Genomic DNA, 22,252 nt, shown 5'->3' on the forward strand with positions numbered 1-22,252 from the left:
CATACCAAGAAAAGAAAGGATCCACCTCTGTCAGAGAGGAAGATCTCGTTTGCAAAAGTTCACTTCTATTTTTGTTCATCAAGGAAAGAAGGTAGCCACCGAGCTACTGATAAATCCCATTTTTAGGGTTTATCTTGTGCTTAATTTAGTGGATTTTATCCATTATTCTCACACTTATTCATTAAATTCGCATGTTTTACATTTTTCTTCCTAATTTTGTGCTTTGATTGAAAACATGCTTCTTTGGCCTTAAATTTGTTAATTTTAATTCTCTCTTATTACCATTCGATGTCGTGATATGTGTGTTAAGTGTTTTCAAGTTTTATAGGGCAGGAATGGCTTAGAGGATGGATAAGAAGCATGAAAAAGTGGAAGGAACACAAGAAATTGAAGTTTTGAGAAGCTGGCAGTGATGCGCACGCATGGACGACACGTATGCGTGACAGGTGCAGGAGACAAGAGACACGCACGCGTGGATGACGTGTACGTGTGACCAGGATTTCGTTTAGTGACGCGTACGTGTGACTGACACGTACGCGTGACGAGCGTCACATGCTGCAATTTACAGAAAATGCTGGGGGCGATTTCTGGGCTGCTTTGGACCCAGTTTCAGGCCCGAAAATACTGATTAGAGGCTGCAGAGTGGAGCTGGAAGGGGGGAGTGATTCATTCAACATTCATTTACATAATTTTAGGTTTAGATGTAGTTTTCTAGAGAGAGAGGCTCTCTCCTCTCTCTAGGTTTTTAGGGTTCTTTGTCTTGTTTCTTCTCAATCTCAGAATTCTACCTTGCTTTAATTTAGGTTTCTTCTACTCTTATTTGTTCTAGTAATTTAGGTTTCATGTTTCTTATGGTTCAATTGCCTTGTTATTGTTATTTCCTTGCTTTGGTTAGTCTTAGATTTTGCTATGTCTTGTTAGTTTTCTCTGTTTTTATTTTATGCCTTCCAAGTGTTTGATAAAATGCTTGCTTGGATTTTAAATTATATTTTTATGTTCTTAACTTGGATTGATCAATTAGAGACTCTTAAGTTATCAAAATTCTTTTGTTGATTGGTGATTGAAAATTGCTATTTGGCTTGGTTTCACTAAATCTAGTCTTTAATTAGGACTTGTGAACTTAAGTTGATTTTGCTCACTTGACTTTCCTTCATTGTTAGAGGTTAACTAAGTGAAAGCAAAAGACAATTACCATCACAATTGATAATGATAATGAGGATAGGACTTCTAACTCTCTTTCCTTGCTAAGAGCTCATTTAGTTATTAGTTTATTTTCTTGTCATTTACATTCCTTGGTCAACATTTAAAAACCCCAAAAATATACATTCTCAAAACCAATAATAAATACACTTCTCTGCAATTCCTTGAGAGACGACCCGAGGTTTAAATACTTCGGTTAATTTTATTGGTTTTGTATTTGTGACAAACAATTTAAATATTGATTGAGGTTAATTATCAGTTTAGAACTATACTTGCAACGCGATATTTTTATGAAATCTTTTCCGACATTTTTTTCCCGTCAATTTTTAGCGCCGTTGCCGGGGAATTGCAAATGTGTTCCTTATTATTGGTTATTGTGAATATTGTGAATATTTTTACCTTTTTTGTTTCTTTTTTAGTTGTCTCTAGTTTTAGGAGTTTATTTTCATTATTTTGTATTAGTTTTTGTTTTTATTTTCTCTTGTTACTATGAATTCTCACCCCTTTGGCTATGAGTTTGGTTACAATTATGTTGTAGGAAGTGGAGATTACAATGAAGGCTTGCATCAAGGATGAAAAAAATCAAAGATGGAAGGAGCCACCAGAATTTGATCAACCCTCTTGGCAATAACCTCCTCCAATGTACTATGAGCAACAACCATTCCATAATGCATACCAAGACAATGGTTATTGTGGACCTATTCGTGACAATCAACAACCCCCACCATATATCTATGAACCCCTCGTCAAGATAGCCTTCCACCATACTCACAAGCGCCACACTACCAAACATCTTCATATGACCCTAACCCATATCCATCATACCAACCACCCTATGAGCCCAATGAACCATACATGGAACCACCCCAATTCTAACCCAGTTACTCCCAAGAACTACCACCTCAATATACACCACCTCTAATTTATGTGAGCTTTCAACTATAATATGATCCTAATTATGTTAGCCAAGCGGAACAAGAGCCACAAGATCATGTTAAGGAAGCCATGGATCGACTTCAAGCAACCATCCATCAAATAGAGCGAGAGGAAAGCCAAAAAGCACACGAAGCTCTTATGGCTAACAAATATCAACTTGAGAACAAGGGACTGAAGTATGTTGTGCAACAAGTGGAAAATATGGAGAGTGTTGAACCGCCACATCCTTATCATGATGAACCACCCTCCCATTATGAACCTTTCCTCCCAAGCAATGAACCCTCATATCCACCCGAATCTCCAATGGATGACACGCTTGGTGTTCTTCTTCAAGAGCAAAGAGAGATACAAAGGATGACACTAGAGTTCATAGCTACCTTGACCGAGGTAGTAGATAATTTAGCTTCCCTGCGCTTCGACACTCAAAGTACCCCCATGGCCGCTTGTGGAGAATCAATAAAAGAGCGTAGCATGAAGGAAAAATTAGAAATTTCGGTGGAAAATGAGGAATGTGACTTTGTATTGGAATAATTGGAGGAAGCCGTAATTGTTGAAGAGGAAGAAGTGGTTGAAGACTTAGGAGATGCTGAACCTCCATGGGAATCTAGAGTTGTAGAGTATTCCTCTGATGTTTGGATGTTTGCCAATAAAGAATTTCATAAAAACAGTCGCGTTGTAGATATAGTCTCTAAATTGACAGAAATCCCTTCGTACAAACGTTTGGTTGTCACAAGTAACAAACCCCTAAAAAATTGATAACCGAAGTATTCAAACCTCGGGTCGTCTTCTCAAGGAACTGCAGGGAAGTATGTTCTTATTATTGGTTATGGAGATTGTAAATTCGGGGTTTCAAGAATGAGGAGCAATGTGACAAATAATTTAAATAGCAATTAAAATAAATAAATAACTGTAAAATAAACCTTTGGCAAGGGATGAGAAATTGGAAGTCCATATTGGTTACCCTTCTCAATAATAAAGAAGATTGAATCTTAATTCCACTTAGTTAACCTTTACTAAAGCAAAGGAAAGTCAAGGGACTAATTAGCTTGATCTTCGAATCCTATTTATTTCCTAAGAAAAGGTTGGGATTATTGAAGTTCAGTTCAATTAGAAAAGATAACAGTTATCAATTATATTGAGCTAAGATAACTCCTGAGTTACTAATTTCTTAACCAAGACCAAAAGAAAAAAAGTAAATCTATTGGAATAAAGATGTCTTCAGAGTAAAAGCAATAATAGCATAGATAAAAGAAAGCAATATTAAACTGAAATACCTCAAATAACATTAATTCAAATAATCTGGAACATAGAAGAATTCATAAATTAAATGGCAAAGTAAATAATCAACTAAAGTAATGGAATGAATAAAAGTGAAAGGGAAGCTTAAAATAAAGGAACATTAAACCTGGGATTGAGAGTCACTCCTAAAACTAAGAGAAGTCCTAAATCCTAAGAAAGAGAGGAGAGAACCTCTCTCAAGACTAACCTAAATCATGAGAAGTAACTAAATTGGCGAGCTCTCTCTGAATGGATGCATTCCCTCACTTCATAACCTCTGGTCTATGCCTTCTGGACTTGGATTTGGGCCAAAAAGGGCTTCAGAATTCGCTGGGAGCGTTTTCTGCAATTTCTGGTGCGTGGCCTCTGTCATGCGTCCACGTGGGTCACGCGGTCGCGTCATTCGGAGCTTTTCTTGTCACGCGGTTGCGTCAATCATGCGGCCGCGTCATATGTGTTTTACTTAAGGAGCACGGTCGCGTCAGTCATGCGGCCGCGTCGCTATCGATTCGCGCTTGGCATGCGTCCGCGTCGCCCATGCGATTGCGTGGATGCCAGTTTCTCCAAAAATTCCGTTTTGTGCTTTCCTTCCATTTTTGTATGTTTCCTTTCCATCCTTTGAGTCATTCCTGCCTTAGAATATCTGAAACTACTCAACACACTAATCACGGCATCAAATGGAAATAAAGGTAATTAAAATAATTAATTTTAAAGCATAGGAAACATGTTTTTCACATACATCACATAATAAGGAAGGAAAAGTAAAACCATGCAATTAATATGAATAAGTGGGTGAAGGATTGAATAAATCACTCAAATTAAGCACAAAATATATCATAAAATATGGGTTTATCAACCTCCCCACACTTAAACAATAGCATGTCCTCATGCTAAATCCAAGGTAAAAAGTAAGGTTAAAGTGGTGGAATGTCATGCAATGCAATCTAATCTAAATGCAACTACCTAGATTAATAATGCATCATGCAATTCTAATTTTTATTTACTTGAATATAAAGCTTGCATGTAGTTAAATTAATTCACATTTTCAAGGAGTCATGTATATATATATATATATAGCCAAACTTTAGATAGTGATAAAGTGCCTTTACAATTGAGATGGGAGAGAGAAACATTTTAAAAACTTGCAAGACAATTAACAATTTAAACAGAGATAAATGTTAATGAGCTATTGAACCCTCACTGGATTTTGTGTTTACTCTCTAATCACTCAGTGTTTATTGGGTTAATCACTCTATTCTTCTTTTTATTCTTACTTTCTATAACTTTGTTCTTCATCTAACCAATCAACAATCATAGAATATAGTCATACCAAAAATCATGAGGTCTTAAGTAAGGTTGTAATGGGGCCAAGGTAAAGGTAAGGGTATATGTATAAGGCTAAGTGAGCTAATAAGTGAATCCTTAATTAGACTAAGATCTCACCTAACATACATACTTTCTAAATCAAAGCTTCTTTACCTATTTTCCATATTTTCTCACTTTTGATTTTACATGCTCATATCTCAATATTTATTTTTATCCCATGTGCATTGCTTTATTTCATAATTGGGGAATTCTTTTTGTGTCCCCTTAAAAAAATAATAAATTTTTTTTTTAATGCACATGGTGATTTAATTTCTTTCACATGAGCATGTTTCCCAAAAATTCTTATTTTGAAACATCTTTATTCTTTTTCAATATTCTACCCTTTTGTTTTTATTATCCATGTTCCCAATAGGTTTTCCCGCATTTAAACTATACATAATTTTCTATCTTAAGCTAACCAAGGATTCAACTTGGGATTTTATTTTGTTTTTCTGCTTAAGGCTAGTAATGTGGCTAATAGAATAAAAGGGGATTTAAAGGCTCAAGGGGGCTAACAAGGGTGATGTAAAAGGTAGGCTATTTTGGGATTAAGTGAGCTAAAATCAAATAATGGCCTCAATCACTCTCTTGTTATGTATCTACATTCTATAATCGGACATATAGATTAAAACAAAGTAAAGAACACCAGAATATAAAAGAAGGGCGGAACACACAGGAATAAAAATTATGGTTTGAATGTAACCATATAATTAAGCTCAAAACTCACAGGCTATGTGTTCTCTAGCTCAAAAATCATTTATCACTTTTGTATGTCATGCAGGTTTAGTTAAAAATTCCCATTATTCTCAATGTAAAACTTATATTGAATGGCTTTAAAGTTCTAGTGTTTCTTCTTGATGAAGTGTTGTTAACTAACATGTAATGCTATATATACAAGGTGTGGGTTGTTTTGATTCTGTTAAAGTCTCTAGTTTACTTCCTTTTTCTTTTCAATCTATTCCGAGTTATCTTATGCTAAAAAGGGTAAACTATACTAATCAATCCACAATTTCTATAACTAGTAAGTTAGAATTGCAACTAAGTGGCTAATGAACTAAAAATGCAAAATGCAGAAATAGAGTAAAAATACATGAAAATATCAATGTATAAGTACTGCAAAATAGAAATAAAAAGAAAAATACAGAAAAATATCAAAATAAATAAAAAGAGTATGTAGTGGTTCACCAAAAAATGCCAGAGATGGCGACCTCCCCACACTTAAAATGTAGCATCGTCCCCGATGCTCACTCAAGCAGGGTGTGAAGGAGTGTCATCACTGGAAGGGTGGGTAGCTGGGGTCTCTGTGGTGGTGATCTGAGCATCCGGCTGCTGTAGAGGAGGGGCTGTCTGAAGAGGGATCTCAGGGTCTACAGCTTGGATCTGGGGCGGAGCCTCCTGATGGTGTGCTGCCTGCTGGGTGCCTGCCTGCTCTGCCTCCTGCTGTGGGTGGATCTCTGCCTCGGGCGCATCCGCCTCCTCCTCAGATGCCTCGGATGGTGTGTCGGGCTCGGAGAGGATGTCGCCAGATCGTATCATCAGACGCTCCATCTGGTCAAGCCGTCGAAACACTCGGTGCACTAGATGATAGATGGGCTCTGGGGCAGGTGGAGGTGCAGTGGTGGTGGCAGGTGTAGCTGTAGAGGAAGAGGGGCCGGCAGATGGTGTGGCAGTATCACCAGGAGCAGCGAGGACTGGAGGTCTGTAGCCAAAGGCCAGAAAGTTCCTGATGTGCGGGATAATCTTCTTGCATTCTGCAGCAGGTGGCCTCTCATCAGCATCCTCCCAAGGCACATCAGCTCGACGGCCCAGCTGTGTAACCAAATAGGGAAAGGGAAGAGTGCCTCGGACGTTGACCCTGGCCATGTAGAACCGGATAAAGCGTGGCAGGTACAGGTCCTTACCCTCCATCACACACCATAGTAGGGTGATCATAGCGGCAGGTATATCGGTCTCGTGAGTACTCGGCATAATGAAGTTGCTAAGTATCTGATGCCACAGCCGAGCCTCATCATTCAAGTATGCCCGCTTGATTCCCTTGGGCATGGTGGTGTTCTGATCCATAATCCAAGGAACGGTCGGGTCAAGGGCTATTCGGGCCTTGACTGCATCCCAATCAAACTTTAGAAAGCGCATATCTTCTCAGCTTTCTGATAACCATCTGGCTGATCAAATTTAGGCAGAAGCTTCAGAACCTCTTCTATTGCCTCTTCAGTAACTAGAATCTGCTTTCCTCTGAGGTTCACGGCATCTAGGGAGGTCTTGAAGTAATTGCAGTAGAATTCTCTAACCCAAGATGCATTGACCTCAGTCAGGGGTCTCTCCAGCAAGAACCAGCCTCTTTGTTTGATCTGATCAGAGGTGTATTGCTGGAGTTCTCCTGGGATCTTCAAGGTCCTTTCCAGGTATAGGTTCCTGGAGTTTGCGAATACCGGATACTTCAGCTCACAGTATCGATTTGCAAACTTTACTGGGTCATTAGCAGGGAGCAGCTGGTCGGCCTTCTCCTGCGGGGTGAAGTTTTTCTCCCGCCAGGAGGCATCATGCATGAGATCTATGATAGACATAGATGATTCTTCTCTTTTACGTTTGCCAGTGGTAGCCTTTCCTTTTCCCTTTCTCTGGGAATCCGACATCCTAAAAAACAGAGAACCAGGATATAATAAAAATAGGAAAACAAATAGGCAAATAGTCAAAAGAAACACAAAGTGGCAAAGGAGAATTAGAATGAGGTAAATGAGTTAAGTAAATGTGCATTAAGGATTATATAGGAGTTAAAAGTTTGAAAGGAAGAATGCACAATCCAAAATGTAATTGAATTCATGTTAAATAGAAAAATTATCATTATGCCATGGTTAGAGGGTTAAAAGAAAGTGAAAGAAAAGCAGAGGAGAAGTTTGAAAGGTTGGTTAGAATTGAAAAAGTGTTTAGAAAGTTAAAATTAGGGAGTTAGTGAAAAGTGGTTTAAAGTAAGTGGCATAATGAAAATATTCCAAGTAACAAGGAATCATAGGTAGGGACTATAAGTAACTCATAACCAAACAAGGAAAACATGTTGATGCTGAGTCAAATAGATATAGAGAAAGCAAAAATTGGAATCAAACATCAAAAATGCAATATATGAACCAGGAAATCAAAGAGAATAAGAATGCGTGCCTGGCATTCATGAATGGGTTTGGGTAAAGCAGAGGAAAGCAGATTTCAAAATGCCAAAACCAAAACATGAATGAAAATATTTTACAGTAATTTGGGCAGCATTCCGGCTAAAATTGGATTGTCCCGGAAAATAAACAGCAATCAAATAGTTCATATGAATTAAAATTGAAGCTTGCAATTACATATAAGGAATATAAACATGAAAATATAGTGTAAAGAGCAGCATGAAATAAGAAATCACAGCATATGAACAAACATCACAGCAACAGCAGAATTGCAAATTTGAGAAAAGGAGAAGAGAGGGAGAAGAGGGTTTCGGGGGGCACGACTGATAGGGTTCGCGTGGTTTGGGGGTTATAAATTTGAATCCACGCGGCCGCGTGGGGCACGCGGTCGTGTGGCTTGAGCAAAATGGGGGGTGACGCGATCGCGCGGGTGACGCGATCACATGTAATGGCTAAAAGAGTGAACGACGCGATCGCCTGGGGCATGCGATCGCGTCGCTGGGATTTATGCTAAACGCATGAATCCAGCGTCGTTTCAGCGTAACTATCTGTCTCCCTTGGGGTGTTCGTGCAATCCATACGACGCGATTGCGTCGCTCACGCGGTTGCGTGGGATTGGTTGTGTGCAAGGGACGTGATCGCATGGGGCATGCGATCGCGTGGGTCATTTGTGCGAAACGCACAATGGCCGCACGATTCCAGCCTAACTTTCTGGACGTTGGATCTTTACGCCGATCTCCAGGTCATGCGGCCGCATGGATGACGGGGTCGCGTGGGTAGTGTTTTTCGCAATATGATGCGATTGCATGAGTGATGCGGTCGCGTCGCGCACCCTTTTTTTCTTTTTTTATGCAGTATGCAGAATGCAATGATTAATATGAATGCGATGCAAAATTCCAGGTTCAATATTATAAAATAAAATAAAGTTTTAAAACAAATAAAACAAAATAGAAATTGAAAAAAAATGAACGATCATACCATGGTGGGTTGTCTCCCACCTAGCACTTTTAGTTAAAGTCCTTAAGTTGGACATTGGAGGGGCTTCCTGTTATGGCGGCTTATGTTTAAATTCATCCAAAAATCTCCACCAATGCTTGGAATGCCAATAGCCTCCGGGGTCCCAAACTAGGCATGTAAAGCTCCTGAGCAGCTTCAAACAAATTTTTAGGCTCCCGGAATGACGAATGTCAGAATAGATTCCAGGATCCCAAACTTTGCTTTTAAATCTGCCTCCGTCTTGATCTATATTTTTCCATCCGAGCGGTTTAGAAAGTAAATTCTCACCATAGTGACCAAACGTTTTCCGAGATCCATTCAATTGAACATGATACCAATCCGTGCACTTCAAGTTGGAGCGTGGAACCTTATTGAACCTTGTGCACCAGCTCTGAGCACGAGCTCATTCCCTCTTACTCTTAAAGCCGCAGAGAGCTCTAAGCTGGCCATCTGTTTCAAGCAAACCGTAGTCAAGTGAAAAAGTAAAGTTAAAGGTTAAGAATTGTACCCACTTGAAGCTTGTATTGGGTGGTAATGGCCTTGGGGAAGGTGTTTCCGGTGGTTCTGTAAGTTCTACTCCCTTGTGCTCATCTATGAATTCCTCCACTTCTTTGCAAGGTTCTTCAAATGCATCTGTGTCCTGGTCAAAATCTTCTGTGTCTTCCTCATCACTCGAATCATAGATTGGAGGTTGAGAGAAATCTACCTCTGCATCATCTTCGTATTCATTCGGGGAAGATTCTTCGATCTCAGAGAATTCACTTGCGGATGCAAGTTCATCACTAAGAGAACTTGACTTGTGACTATCATCATCAAGGGAATTTGTCCTGGGTTATTCCGTCTAGTTCTTCATAAACAACTTGCCTTGGGGATTGTGTACTGTCCTCCTTAGCATCAACTATAACGTCCTTGACGGAGTTCTCCTCAGCTCTGAATTCCCATGGAGGTTTAGCGTCTCCTAGATCTTCAACCAACTCTTCTTCTTGTGTAATGACAGCTTCTTCTACTTGTTCTAGTACGAATTCATTCTCTGTCTTGTCCACAGGAGTTTCTAGTATTTCCTTCATGCTACGCTCTTCGTTAGATTGTCCACACGGGGCTGTGGTTGATCCTTGAATGTTCGAACGTCTAGAAGCTAATTGAATTACTGCTTGCTCCAATTGTCGAATGGTTGTTTGAAGCTTATTTACTGTTTCCTTGAGGCGAACCTCTGATCCTTAGGGTGATGGATTTGGACATGAAACATAGGAAAGTGGTGGTGCTTGGGAGTGATTGGATTGGTACTGGGGTAAATAGGGATCAAGTGGTGGCGAATGGTGAAGAGAAGCTTGTGAGTGTGGTGGTTCGAGGTTATGTTGAGAGGATGGTCTATAGGCACGGGGTGGGGCTTGTTGGTAGTTACAAGGTTGTCCACCATATCTGTCAGCTGGGTATGCATTGTAGAATGGTCGTTGTCCATGATATCTTGGAGGGTGTTGTTGCCTAAAGGGTTGATTAGATCCCCTTGGCTCCATCCATCCTTGATTGGTTTGACCTTGATGCATATTCCTGCTGTAACTTCTATTTCCTTCAACAAAGTTAGAACCAAACTCAAAGCGAGAAGGGTGAGAGTTCATAGTAGCAAATAAAATTAAAAAGGAAAAACAGAAATAAATAAGGTGTTGCTGCCTAAAGGGTTGATTAGATCCTCTTGGCTCCATCCATCCTTGATTGGTCTGACCTTGATGCATATTCCTGCTGTAACTTTTATTTCCTTCAACAAAGTTAGAACCAAACTCAAAGCGAGAAGGGTGAGAGTTCATAGTAGCAAATAAAATTAAAAAGGAAAAACAGAAATAAATAAACAAGTAAAAGAAAAATATTTACAATAACCAATAATAAGGCACACGTTAACAGCTCCCCGGCAACGGCGCCATTTTGACGTTTAGATTTTTGCCAGTAAAGAATTTCATAAAAACAGTCGCGTTGTAGATATAGTCTCTAAACCGACAGAAATCCCTTCGTACAAATGTTTGATTGTCATAAGTAACAAACCCCTAAAAAATTGATAACCGAAGTATTCAAACCTCGGGTCGTCTTCTCAAGGAACTGCAGGGAAGTATGTTCTTATTATTGGTTATGGAGATTGTAAATTCGGGGTTTCAAGAATGAGGAGCAATGTGACAAATAATTTAAATAGCAATTAAAATAAATAAATAACTGTAAAATAAACCTTTGGCAAGGGATGAGAAATTGGAAGTCCAGATTGGTTACCCTTCTTAATAATAAAGAAGATTGAATCTTAATTCCACTTATTTAACCTTTACTAAAGCAAAGGAAAGTCAAGGGACTAATTAGCTTGATCTTCGAATCCTATTTATTTCCTAAGAAAAGGTTGGGATTATTGAAGTTCAGTTCAATTAGCAAAGATAACAGTTATCAATTATATTGAGCTAAGATAACTCCTGAGTTACTGATTTCTTAAGCAAGACCAAAAGGGGAAAAGTAAATCTATTGGAATAAAGATGTCTTCAGAGTAAAAGCAATAATAGCATAAATAAAAGAAAGCAATATTAAACTGAAATACCTCAAATAACATTAATTCAAATAATCTGGAACATAGAAGAATTCATAAATTAAATGGCAAAGTAAATAATCAACTAAAGTAATGGAATGAATAAAAGTGAAAGGGAAGCTTAAAATAAAGGAACATTAAACCTGGGATTGAGAGTCACTCCTAAAACTAAGAGAAGTCCTAAATCCTAAGAAAGAGAGGAGAGAACCTCTCTCAAGACTAACCTAAATCATGAGAAGTAACTAAATTGGCGAGCTCTATCTGAATGGATGCATTCCCTCACTTCATAACCTCTGGTATATGCCTTCTAGACTTGGATTTGGGCCAAAAAGGGCTTCAGAATTTGCTGGGAGCGTTTTCTGCAATTTCTGGTGCGTGGCCTCTGTCATGTGTCCGCGTGGGTCACGCGGTCGCGTCAATCATGCGGCCGCGTCATATGTGTTTTACTTAAGGCGCGCGATCGCGTCAGTCATGCGGCCGCGTCGCTATCGATTCGCGCTTGGCATGCGTCCGCGTCGCCCATGCGATTGCGTGGATGCCAGTTTCTCCAAAAACTCTGTTTTGTGCTTTTCTTCCATTTTTGTATGTTTTCTTTCCATCCTTTGAGTCATTCCTGCCTTAGAAGATCTGAAACTACTCAACACACTAATCACGGCATCGAATGGAAATAAAGGTAATTAAAATAATTAATTTTAAAGCATAGGAAACATGTTTTTCACATACATCACATAATAAGGAAGGGAAAGTAAAACCATGCAATTAATATGAATAAGTGGGTGAAGAATTGAATAAATCACTCAAATTAAGCACAAAATATATCATAAAATATGGGTTTATCATCCTCCAAGAAGCTTGAAAGTAATGTTTAGGAGGGTAGTGCACAACCTTCAAGGCATGTTTCCTATGAAGAATTGGATGGAATAGATCAAGAGGCGAGTTCCCTTGGTGATGATGAACATGCATCAAGCCATCACAGTAATGAATTTGCATCCACAAGTGAGTTAGAAGAGCCTTCTCCCGATGAAATTGAAAGCAATATCGAGGTAGATTCCTCTCAACCTCATATTTATGATTTGAGTGACGGGGAAGAGTTGGATGAATCCGGTGAGGAAGAGCTTGAAGGTGAAGAATCTCTCAAAAAGATGGAAGTCCTTTGACAAGGTTGGATGGGAGTTGAATATGCTTTGTCAAGATCATTGGAGACTTCTCTACCTAGGTTGCCATCTACTCCTTTATTTGAGTGGGTAAAACTTATCTCTATTAGCTTTTCTGTCCCACTTGAGTTTGGTATTCTTGAAACAGATGGCCAACTTAGGAGGCTTTGTAGAATGAAGCATAAGAGAAGGATGTTTAGTGGTTGGAGTTGCAAATCAAGACTCACAAGGTTGAAATTTCAAGAGCTAAATGCAAGGGTTAGACCGGTGATCACTTGGTTGGGTCTAAGAGAAGAGTTTGGTACCTCATTGAGAATTCGAATTGCTTGCCACCCGGTTGGAACAATGCTGATCCACTTAAAGACGGGTGTAGAAACAAAATTTGGGATCCCGACATACAAGAGGATCAACTTTGGGAGCTCAAAACTTGTGAAGAACTTCACCAAGGCTTGGTAAATTCACTTGGAAATATTGGAGCTTATTAGAAGTCCAAGCGTTGGTGGAAGTTTCAAGATGAGTTCAAGCACAAGCCACCATGACAAGGAGTTCACCAAATGTCCAACTTAAGGACTTTAACTAAAAGTGCTAGGTGGGAGACACCCCACCATGGTAAATTCTTCCTATTTCCTCTTTTATTTATGCTAGTAAGAAGTTGAATTTCCAATTTTAGTTAGGTTTATTTCGTTGAAGTTGTGGTTTCACTTGCTTGATCATGTTTGGCATTGCTTTGGTAGCCTGTTATTTCTCAAGTTTTAAAAAAAAGTGTCAAAAGCGTGCGCGTGGCCCACGCACACGCGTCACATACGACGCTACAATCTCTGGTATAATGAACAGAGAGTTGCACTGGAACCATGCGGGTGGGGTGCCAGGTGCACACTGATAAACCCCATTTTTAGGGTTTATCCTGTGCTTAATTGAGTAGATTTTATCCACTATTCTCACACTTATTCATAGAAATCGCATGTTATACATTTTCTTCCTGATTTTGTGCCATGATTGAAAACATGCTTCTTTGGCCTTTTTTTGCTAATATTAATCCTCTCTTATTACCATTCGATGTCTTGATATGTGTGTTAAGTGATTTCAGAGATTATAGGGCAGGAATGGCTTAGAGGATGGAAAGGAAGCATCCAAAAGTGGAAGGAATACAAGAAGTTGAAGGAACTGCTAAGCTGTCCAGCCTGACCTCTTCGCACTCAAACGGTCATAACTTGAGCTACAGAGATCCAAATGATGCGGTTTCAGTTGCATTAGAAAGCTAACATCCGGGGCTTCGAAATTATTTATAATATTTCATAATTACCCTGACGATAAGTGACACGAATGCGTGATTCACGCGGACGCATCGCAGTGACGAAAAATCAGCGTGGCTGATTTCGCAACCAGCGATTTCTGGGCTATTTTTTACCCAATTTTTGGCCCAGAAAACACAGATTAGAGGCTATAAAGTGGGAAATGCATCCATTCATAAAAACAACAAAATAGAGAACATTCATATTCATAATTTTAGGTTTAGATGTTGCTTTTAGAGAGAGGCTCTCTCCTCTCTCTTAGGATTTAGGATTAGGATTAGGATTTAGGATTTCTATTATGATTATGCTACTTCTCTTCAATCACAGGTTCAATGTTCCTTTAATTTATTTTCTATTTTTATTTATTCTATTACTTTAATTGTTATTTATCTTTTCAATTTGGTTTATGAACTCCATGATAGGATTGATTTTCTTAATTAAGACATATTGAGGTATTTCAGATTTATGATTGCTTTCTTTAATTTATGTTATTGATGCTTCTAACTAATCCAAATTATTTTCATTCGAGTAGATTTTCTTCCCTTTTGGATTTGGTTGAGTAATTGGTGACACTTGAGTTATCAAACTCAGCAGTTGATTGGAAATTGGGATTGCTGATTGATTTGGATCCCTCTAAAGCTAGTCTTTCCATAGGAGTTGACTAGGACTTGAGGAATCAAGTTAATTAGTCCACTTGACTTTCCTTTATTTAGTAAGGCTTAACTAAGTGGGAGCAAAATCCAATTCTCATCACACCTGTTAAGGATAACTAGGATAGGATTTCCAATTCTCATACCTTGCCAAGAGATTTTCTAATTATCAATTTATTTTTCTTGTCATTTAAATTACTTGTTCCTTATTTTAAAAACCCAAAACAAAATATACTTTTTCCATAACCAATAATAAATCATACTTCCCTGCAATTCCTTGAGAGACGACCCGAGGTTTAAATACTTCGGTTATCAATTTTATTGGGTTTTGTTACCTGTGACAACCAAACTTTTGTATGAAAGGATTCTCTGTTGGTTTAGAAGCTATACTTATAATGCGATTAATTTTATAAAATGTCTTTACTAACCAGAAAATCCGATCGTCAGACGCGTACGCGTGACCCATGTGTACGTGTGATAAGCTGCACATGACCTCACTAAAGGCAATATATTGGGGGCAATCGTCACACTCCCCAACCCACGTGCGCGCGTCGCTAACGCGTACGCGTCATCTGCGTTTCTGGCATTCCACGCGTGAGCGGGGGCGACGCGTACGCGTCATTTTTGCATGCCACCTCTGGTACAGCAAACAGAGAGTTGCACTGCCACTGTGCGAGTATTGTGCGAGAGCATAATTCACACCAACACGTACGCGTGACCGATGCGTACGCGTCATATCCTCGTTCTGCAACCCACGCGTACGCTTGCTATTTTCCATTCTTTTTCTTTCTTCTCTCCTTTCTTATTCTTTCCTCTTCCTTTCTCACTTTCTTCTCCTCCCTTCTCATCCTTATTCTCCTTCATTCTCTTTTACTTCTTACATTTGCATACCTTCATTCATGGCATTTTAATTTTGTGCATGTTTTTATTTTCTTTTCTAAGTTACTATTTTTCCATTGGCGTTGCATTTTCTTAATCACTTGTTGAATTTTTCTTCCATTATTTTGGCGCTTAGTGACTTATTTTCTATTGTTGAGTGATATTATTTATAGGTCAATACTAATCTTTTATGACATTTGTATTTCTTGCGCATTGATATGACCTTATATTGTCTTTCATGACCCACTCTCTCTCCCTCATTATTACAATTCTTGCACTATTGATATGCCATTCGCCTATATTGCTTTCTCACTTGCATGTTGTAGCTACCATGTAGTTGAGAACTTCATTATTATTTGGCATTAGCCCACCCATATTTTATTTGTTTACATATCTTTGTTTGTGGGTTACTCTTCTTCCTTTTTCTCTTCTTTCAGGATGGCCATCAAGAAGGGAAACAGAAAACTTCTAAATGGGGCGAACACCAAGTCACTTTGCATAAGCTTTTGAAGGAACTCCGCAGTTGTAGCAGCCCGTCCAATTGCACATCTTTGCATGCACCAAGGACAGTGCAATCTTTAAGTGTGAGGAGGTCGATACCGACTTCCGTAGGTTAGTTACTTTCTTTCCAACACCAATGTTTAATTTTCTTTGTTAGTTAGTTGTTGCACTGCATAATAGATTGCATGTGTAGTTTTATGTCTTACTTGGTTGAAGTGAAGAATTTCTCTTCCAAGAAACTATTCTATAACATTTTACTAATTTGAATTAAAACTTTTATTGAACTTACTTGAAGAAATTTATTTTAGAACATGGTTTAGAGCTCGAACACACAAAACCAGTGAGATTTTTTAGCCTATTTGATTGGTTGCATTTTATCAACCAATATTCTGTTTTAGTGTGTGTTATTCTCTCTAAAATTGTGATCTTTGTCTTGCTTGATTCTATATTCCATTGTTTGATGTATGCATGCATTTGTGTGATTGAGGCCTTTGTTTCACTGAGCTTACATACCCTTTCATTATCCTTTGCAAACCAATGTTGAGCCTATTTCACCCCTTTTGTTCTTTACTTTAGCAAATCATTAACTCTAAGAAAAAAATAATAATGTCCTTAATTTGAATCCTTGGTTAGCTTAGATTAGTGAGAGTGCTCATGAATTAAGTGTGGGGAAATTGGGTTTGGAAATATTTGGTTTGGGAATTGGGTATGTTATACTTTTTGTACAAATGTGAAAAGAATGTTGAGGACATGTTTATGCATTCAATACCTTACTCATATGCATTGAGAAAAACAAAAGAAAAGAAAAAAATAATAAAAAGAAAAGAAAAAAAGAGCAAATAATAAAAGGGGACAAAATGCCCCAAAGTAAATGGTGATAGCAATGCATATGTATTGTACTCAAATTTCAGATGCATGAATATGTGGAAAACATAGTTAATGGGTAGTTCGGTTTTGTATTTTGAATACATAGATTGTCTTAGGTTAGGTGGAAAGTTTAGGTTAATCAAGGATTCGAATTTTAGTCCACTTGACCAAATACAATCCTATCTTGACCCTAACCCCATTACAACCCTTAAAAGACCTCTTGATGTGTGTATTTATGCATTAAATTTTTGTTGACTGGTAGAAGAAGAGCAAACCTTAGAAAGCAAGATTAGTAGAGAACCGAGAGAATTGAACCTCAAACACTTGAGTGATTAGAGTGTATACACTTCCAGTGAGGGTTCGATGCTCGATTCTTTGTTCCCGGCTCTCATAAGCTATCTTCTTTTGCAAGTTTATTTGTATTTCATTTTATGATTTGAATTAGTGGAATCCCGTTCATATTTGTTCTTGGAAGATTTGATTTACTTTTAACCAAGTAGGTAAAAGCATTTTGCATATAGTTGCATTCATATAGATAGGTTGCATTTAATAAATTCTACCATTTCCCGTCACTGCTTTATAGCTTCTCTTGAACTTAGCATGACGACATGCTAATGTTTAAGTATGGGGAGATTGATAAATCCCATTTTTAGGGTTTATCTTATGCTTAATTTAGTGGATTTTATCCATTATTCTCACACTTATTCATTAAATTCACATGTTTTACATTTTCCTTCCTAATTTTGTGCTTTGATTGAAAACATGCTTCTTTGGCCTTAAATTTGTTAATTTTAATTCTCTCTTATTAGCATTCGATGCCGTGATGTGTGTTAAGTGTTTTCAAGTTTTATAGGGCATAAATGGTTTAGAGGATGGATAAGAAGCATGCAAAAGTGGAAGGAACACAGGAAATTGAAGTTTTGAGAAGCTGGCAGCGACGCGCACGCGTGGACGACGCGTACGCATGACTGATGCAGAAGACAAGCGACGCACACGCGTGGATGACGCGTACGCGTGACGAGCGTCATGTGCTGCAATTTACAAAAAATACTGGGGGCTATTTCTAGGCTGCTTTGGACCCAGTTTCAGGCCCGAAAATACTGATTAGAGGCTGCATAGTGGAGCTGGAAGGGGAGAGTGATTCATTCAACATTCATTCACATAATTTTAGGTTTAGATGTAGTTTTCTAGCTCCTCTCTCTAGGTTTTTAGGGTTCTTAGTCTTGCTTCTTCTCAATTTCAGAATTCTACCTTGCTTTAATTTAGGTTTCTTCTACTCTTATTTGTTCTAGCACTTTAGTTATCTACTTCTCTCATTGATTCCTTTATTTTGCTAATTTAGTTCATGAGTTCATGTATTACTCTCAATTTTCATTAATGCAATTTATGTTTCACGTTTCTTATGGTTTAATTGCCTTGTTGTTGTTATTTCCTTGCTTTGGTTAGTCTTAAATTTTGCTATGTCTTGTTAGTTTTCTCTATTTTTATTTTATGCCTTCCAAGTGTTTGATAAAATGATTGGTTGGATTTTAAATTAGATTTTTATGTTCTTAACTTGGATTGATCAATTAGAGACTCTTAAGTTATCAAAATTCTTTTGTTGATTAGTGATTGAAAATTGCTAGTTGGCTTAGGTTTCACTAAATCTAGTCTTTGATTAGGACTTGTGAACTTAAGTTGATTTTGCTCACTTGACTTTCCTTCATTGTTAGAGGTTAACTAAGTGAAAGAAAAAGGCAATTACCATCACAATTGATAATGATAATGAGGATACGACTTCTAACTCTCTTTTCTTGCTAAGAGCTCATTTAATTATTAGTTTATTTTATGTCATTTATATTCCTTGTTCAACATTTTAGAACCCCAAAAATATACTTTCTCATAACCAATAATAAATACACTTCCCTGTAATTCCTTGAGAGATGACCCGAGATTTAAATACTTCGGTTAATTTTATTGGGTTTGCATTTGTGACAAATAATTTAAATATTGATTGAGGTTAATTGTCGGTTTAGAACTATACTTGCAACGCGATATTTTTGTGAAATCTTTACCGACATTTTTCCCTCGTCAATTTTTGGCTCTGTTGCCGGGGAATTACAAATGTGTGCCTTATTATTGGTTATTGTGAATATTTTTACCTTTTTCGTTTCTTTGTTAGTTGTCTCTAGTTTTAGGAGTTTATTTTCATTATTTCGAATTAGTTTTTGTTTTTATTTGCTCTTATTACTATGAATTCTCACCCCTTTGGCTATGAGTTTGGTTACAATTATATTGTAGGAAGTGGAGATTACAATGAAGGCTTGCATCAAGGATGGGAAAATTAAAGATGGGAGGAGCCACAAGGATTTATCAACCCTCTTGGCAACAACCTCCTCCAATGTACTATGAGCAACAACCATTCCATGATGCATACCAAGACAATGGTTATGGTGGACCTCTTCGTGATAATAAACAATCCCCACCATATACCTATGAACCCCCTCGTCAATATAGCCCTCCACCATACTCACAAGTCCCACACTACCAAACATCTTCATATGACCCTAACACATATCCATCATACCAACCACCCTATGAGCCCAATGAACCATATATGGAACAACCCCAATTCCAACCCAGTTACTCCCAAGAATCACTACCTCAATATACACCACCTTCAATTTATGCGAGCTTTCAACCACAATATGATCCTAATTATGTTAGCCAAGTGAAACAAGAGCCACATGATCATTTTAAGGAAGCAATGGATCGACTTCAAGTAACCACCTATCAAATGGAGCGAGAGGAAAGCTGAAAAGCACACGAAGCTCTCATGGCTAACAAATCTCAACTTGAGAACACGGGACTGAAGTGTGTTGTGCAACAAGTGGAAAATATGGAGAGTGTTGAACCACCACATCCTTATCATGATGAACCACCCTCCCATTATGAACCTTTCCTCCCATGCAATGAACCCTCATATCTACCCAAATCTCCAATGGATGACACTCTTGGTGTTCTTCTTCAAGAGCAAAGAGAGATGCAAAGGACGACACTAGAGTTCATAGTTACCTTGACCGAGGTAGTAGATAATTTAGCTTCCCTGCGCTTCGACACTCAAAGTACCCCCATGGCTGCATGTGGAGAATCAATAGAAGAGCGTAGCATGAAGGAAAAATTAGAAACTCCGGTGGAAAATGAGGAATGTGACTTTGTATTGGAACAATTGGAGGAAGCCGTAATTATTGAAGAAGAAGAAGTGGTTGAAGACTTAGGGGATGCTAAACCTCCATGGGAATCCAGAATTGTAGAGTATTCCACTAAGAAGCTTGAAAGTAATGTTCAGGAGGGTAGTGCACAACCTCCAAGGCATGTTTCCTATGAAGAATTGGATGGAATAGATCAAGAGGCGAGTTCCCTTGGTGATGATGAACATGAATCAAGCCTTCTCTCGATGAAATTGAAAGCAACATTGAGGTAGATTCCTCTCAACCTCGTATTTATGATTTGAGTGACGGAGAAAAGTTGGATGAATTTGGTGAGGAAGAGCTTGAAGACAAAGAATCTCTCAAAAAGGTGGAAGTCCTTCGACAAGGTTGGACGGGAGTTGAATATGCTTTATTGATGAGCGGATGTGGGATTCGACCCTTACTCACGTAAGGTATTACTTGGACGACCCAGTGCACTTGCTGGTTAGTTGTATCGAAGTTGTGACAATTATGAATTAAGATCAGAGCACCAAGCTTTGGAGCCATTACCAGTATTTGTTTGAGCCTGGAGATCACAATTTCGTGCACCAAGTTTTTGGCGCCGTTGCCGGGGATTGTTTGAGTTTGGACAACTGACGGCTCATCTTGTTGCTCAGATTAGGTAATTTTCTTTTCGTTTTGTTTTCAAAAATTTTTCAAAAATATTTCTAAAATTTTCTCATCTGTTTTCGAAAAAAAATAAATAAAAATGTTTTCAAAAAATTTTTATTCAAAATTTTTAAGAATGAATTCTAGTGTTTCATGAAGCATGTTGAAGCCTGGCTGGCTGTAAAGCCATGACTATTCCTTTGGGAATGAGTATGTCAGGCATGTCATATGTGAATTACATGCTGAAGCTTGGCTGGCCATTGGCCATGTCTAGTGTTTTGGACTGGAGCTTTCTTTGAAAGCTTGGCTGGCTAGTGAGCCATGTCTAATTCCTGGACTGAAGCTTTAGACTAACATAGCAAGATTCCTGGAATTCATATTAAAAATTTTGGAATCCTTATTTTTCTTTTTCATATTAATTTTCGAAAAAATACAAAAAAAATCATAAAATCATAAAAATCAAAAATATTTTTCTGTTTCTTGTTTGAGTCTTGAGTCACATTATAAGTTTGGTGTCACCTGCATATGCATCTTGCATTTTTCGAAAATTTCATACATTCATAGTGTTCTTCATGATCTTCAAGTTGTTCTTGGTAAGTCTTCTTGTTTGATCTTGATGATTTTTTGTTTTGTGTCTTTTCATGTTTATCATATGCATTCTTGAATTCTTAGTGCCTAAGCATTAAAGAATTCTAAGTTTGGTGTCTTGCATGTTTTCTTTGCATTAAAAATTTTTCAAAATTGTGTCTATGATGTTCATCTTGGCATTCAAAGTGTTCTTGGTGCTCATCTTGATATTCATAGCATTCTTGCATGCATCACATGTTTTGATCTAAAAATTTCATGCATTGCATAATTTTCATGTTTTTCATAAAAATTTTAAAAATCATTTTTCATATGAGCAGGAGCAAGGACAAGAATATTCTTGTTGAAGCAGTTCCAGAACCTGAAAGGACTCTGAAGAGAAAATTAAGAGAAGCTAAAATACAACAATCCAGAGATAACCTTACAGAAATTTTCGAACAGGAAGAGAAGATGGCAGCCGAAAATAATAATAATGTAAGGAAGATGCTTGGTGACTTTACTGCACCTAACTCCAATTTACATGGAAGAAGCATCTCCATTCCTGCCATTGGAGCAAACAACTTTGAACTGAAACCTCAATTAGTTTCTCTAATGCAGCAGAACTGCAAGTTTCATGGACTTCCATCTGAAGATCCTTTTCAGTTCTTAACTGAATTCTTGCAGATATGTGATACTGTTAAGACTAATGGAGTAGATCCTGAAGTCTACAGGCTCATGCTTTTCCCCTTTGCTGTAAGAGACAGAGCTAGATTATGGTTAAATTCTCAACCCAAAGACAGCCTGAACTCTTGGGATAAGCTGGTCACGGCTTTCTTAGCCAAGTACTTTCCTCCTCAAAAGCTGAGCAAGCTTAGAGCTGATGTTCAAACCTTCAGACAGAAAGAAGGTGAATCCCTCTATGAAGCTTGGGAAAGATACAAACAGTTGACCAAAAAGTGTCCTTCTGACATGCTTTCAAAATGGACCATCCTGGATATATTCTATAATGGTCTGTCTGA

At 38.1% G+C, this 22,252-nt stretch overlaps 2 long non-coding RNA genes across 2 annotated transcripts in view; one reads left to right on the forward strand and one right to left on the reverse strand.

The window, feature by feature from the left end:
- Positions 758–18,155, reverse strand: LOC110262796. The gene is made up of 3 exons (XR_002347795.1): positions 18,126–18,155; positions 1,987–1,993; positions 758–825 (listed from the first exon to the last, which is right to left on the reverse strand). It is a non-coding gene; the product is annotated as an uncharacterized LOC110262796 (long non-coding RNA).
- Positions 17,840–22,252, forward strand: part of LOC110262795 — a 13,922-nt gene continuing 9,509 nt past the window's right edge. Inside the window, exons 1-2 of the long non-coding RNA XR_002347794.1 lie at positions 17,840–17,967; positions 18,123–18,129. This is a non-coding gene — a long non-coding RNA (uncharacterized LOC110262795). The remainder of the gene's footprint in view (positions 17,968–18,122; positions 18,130–22,252) is intronic.

This window comes from Arachis ipaensis, chromosome B05, assembly GCF_000816755.2.
Source record: "Arachis ipaensis cultivar K30076 chromosome B05, Araip1.1, whole genome shotgun sequence".
In the NCBI taxonomy this organism is placed as follows: Eukaryota; Viridiplantae; Streptophyta; class Magnoliopsida; order Fabales; family Fabaceae; genus Arachis; species Arachis ipaensis.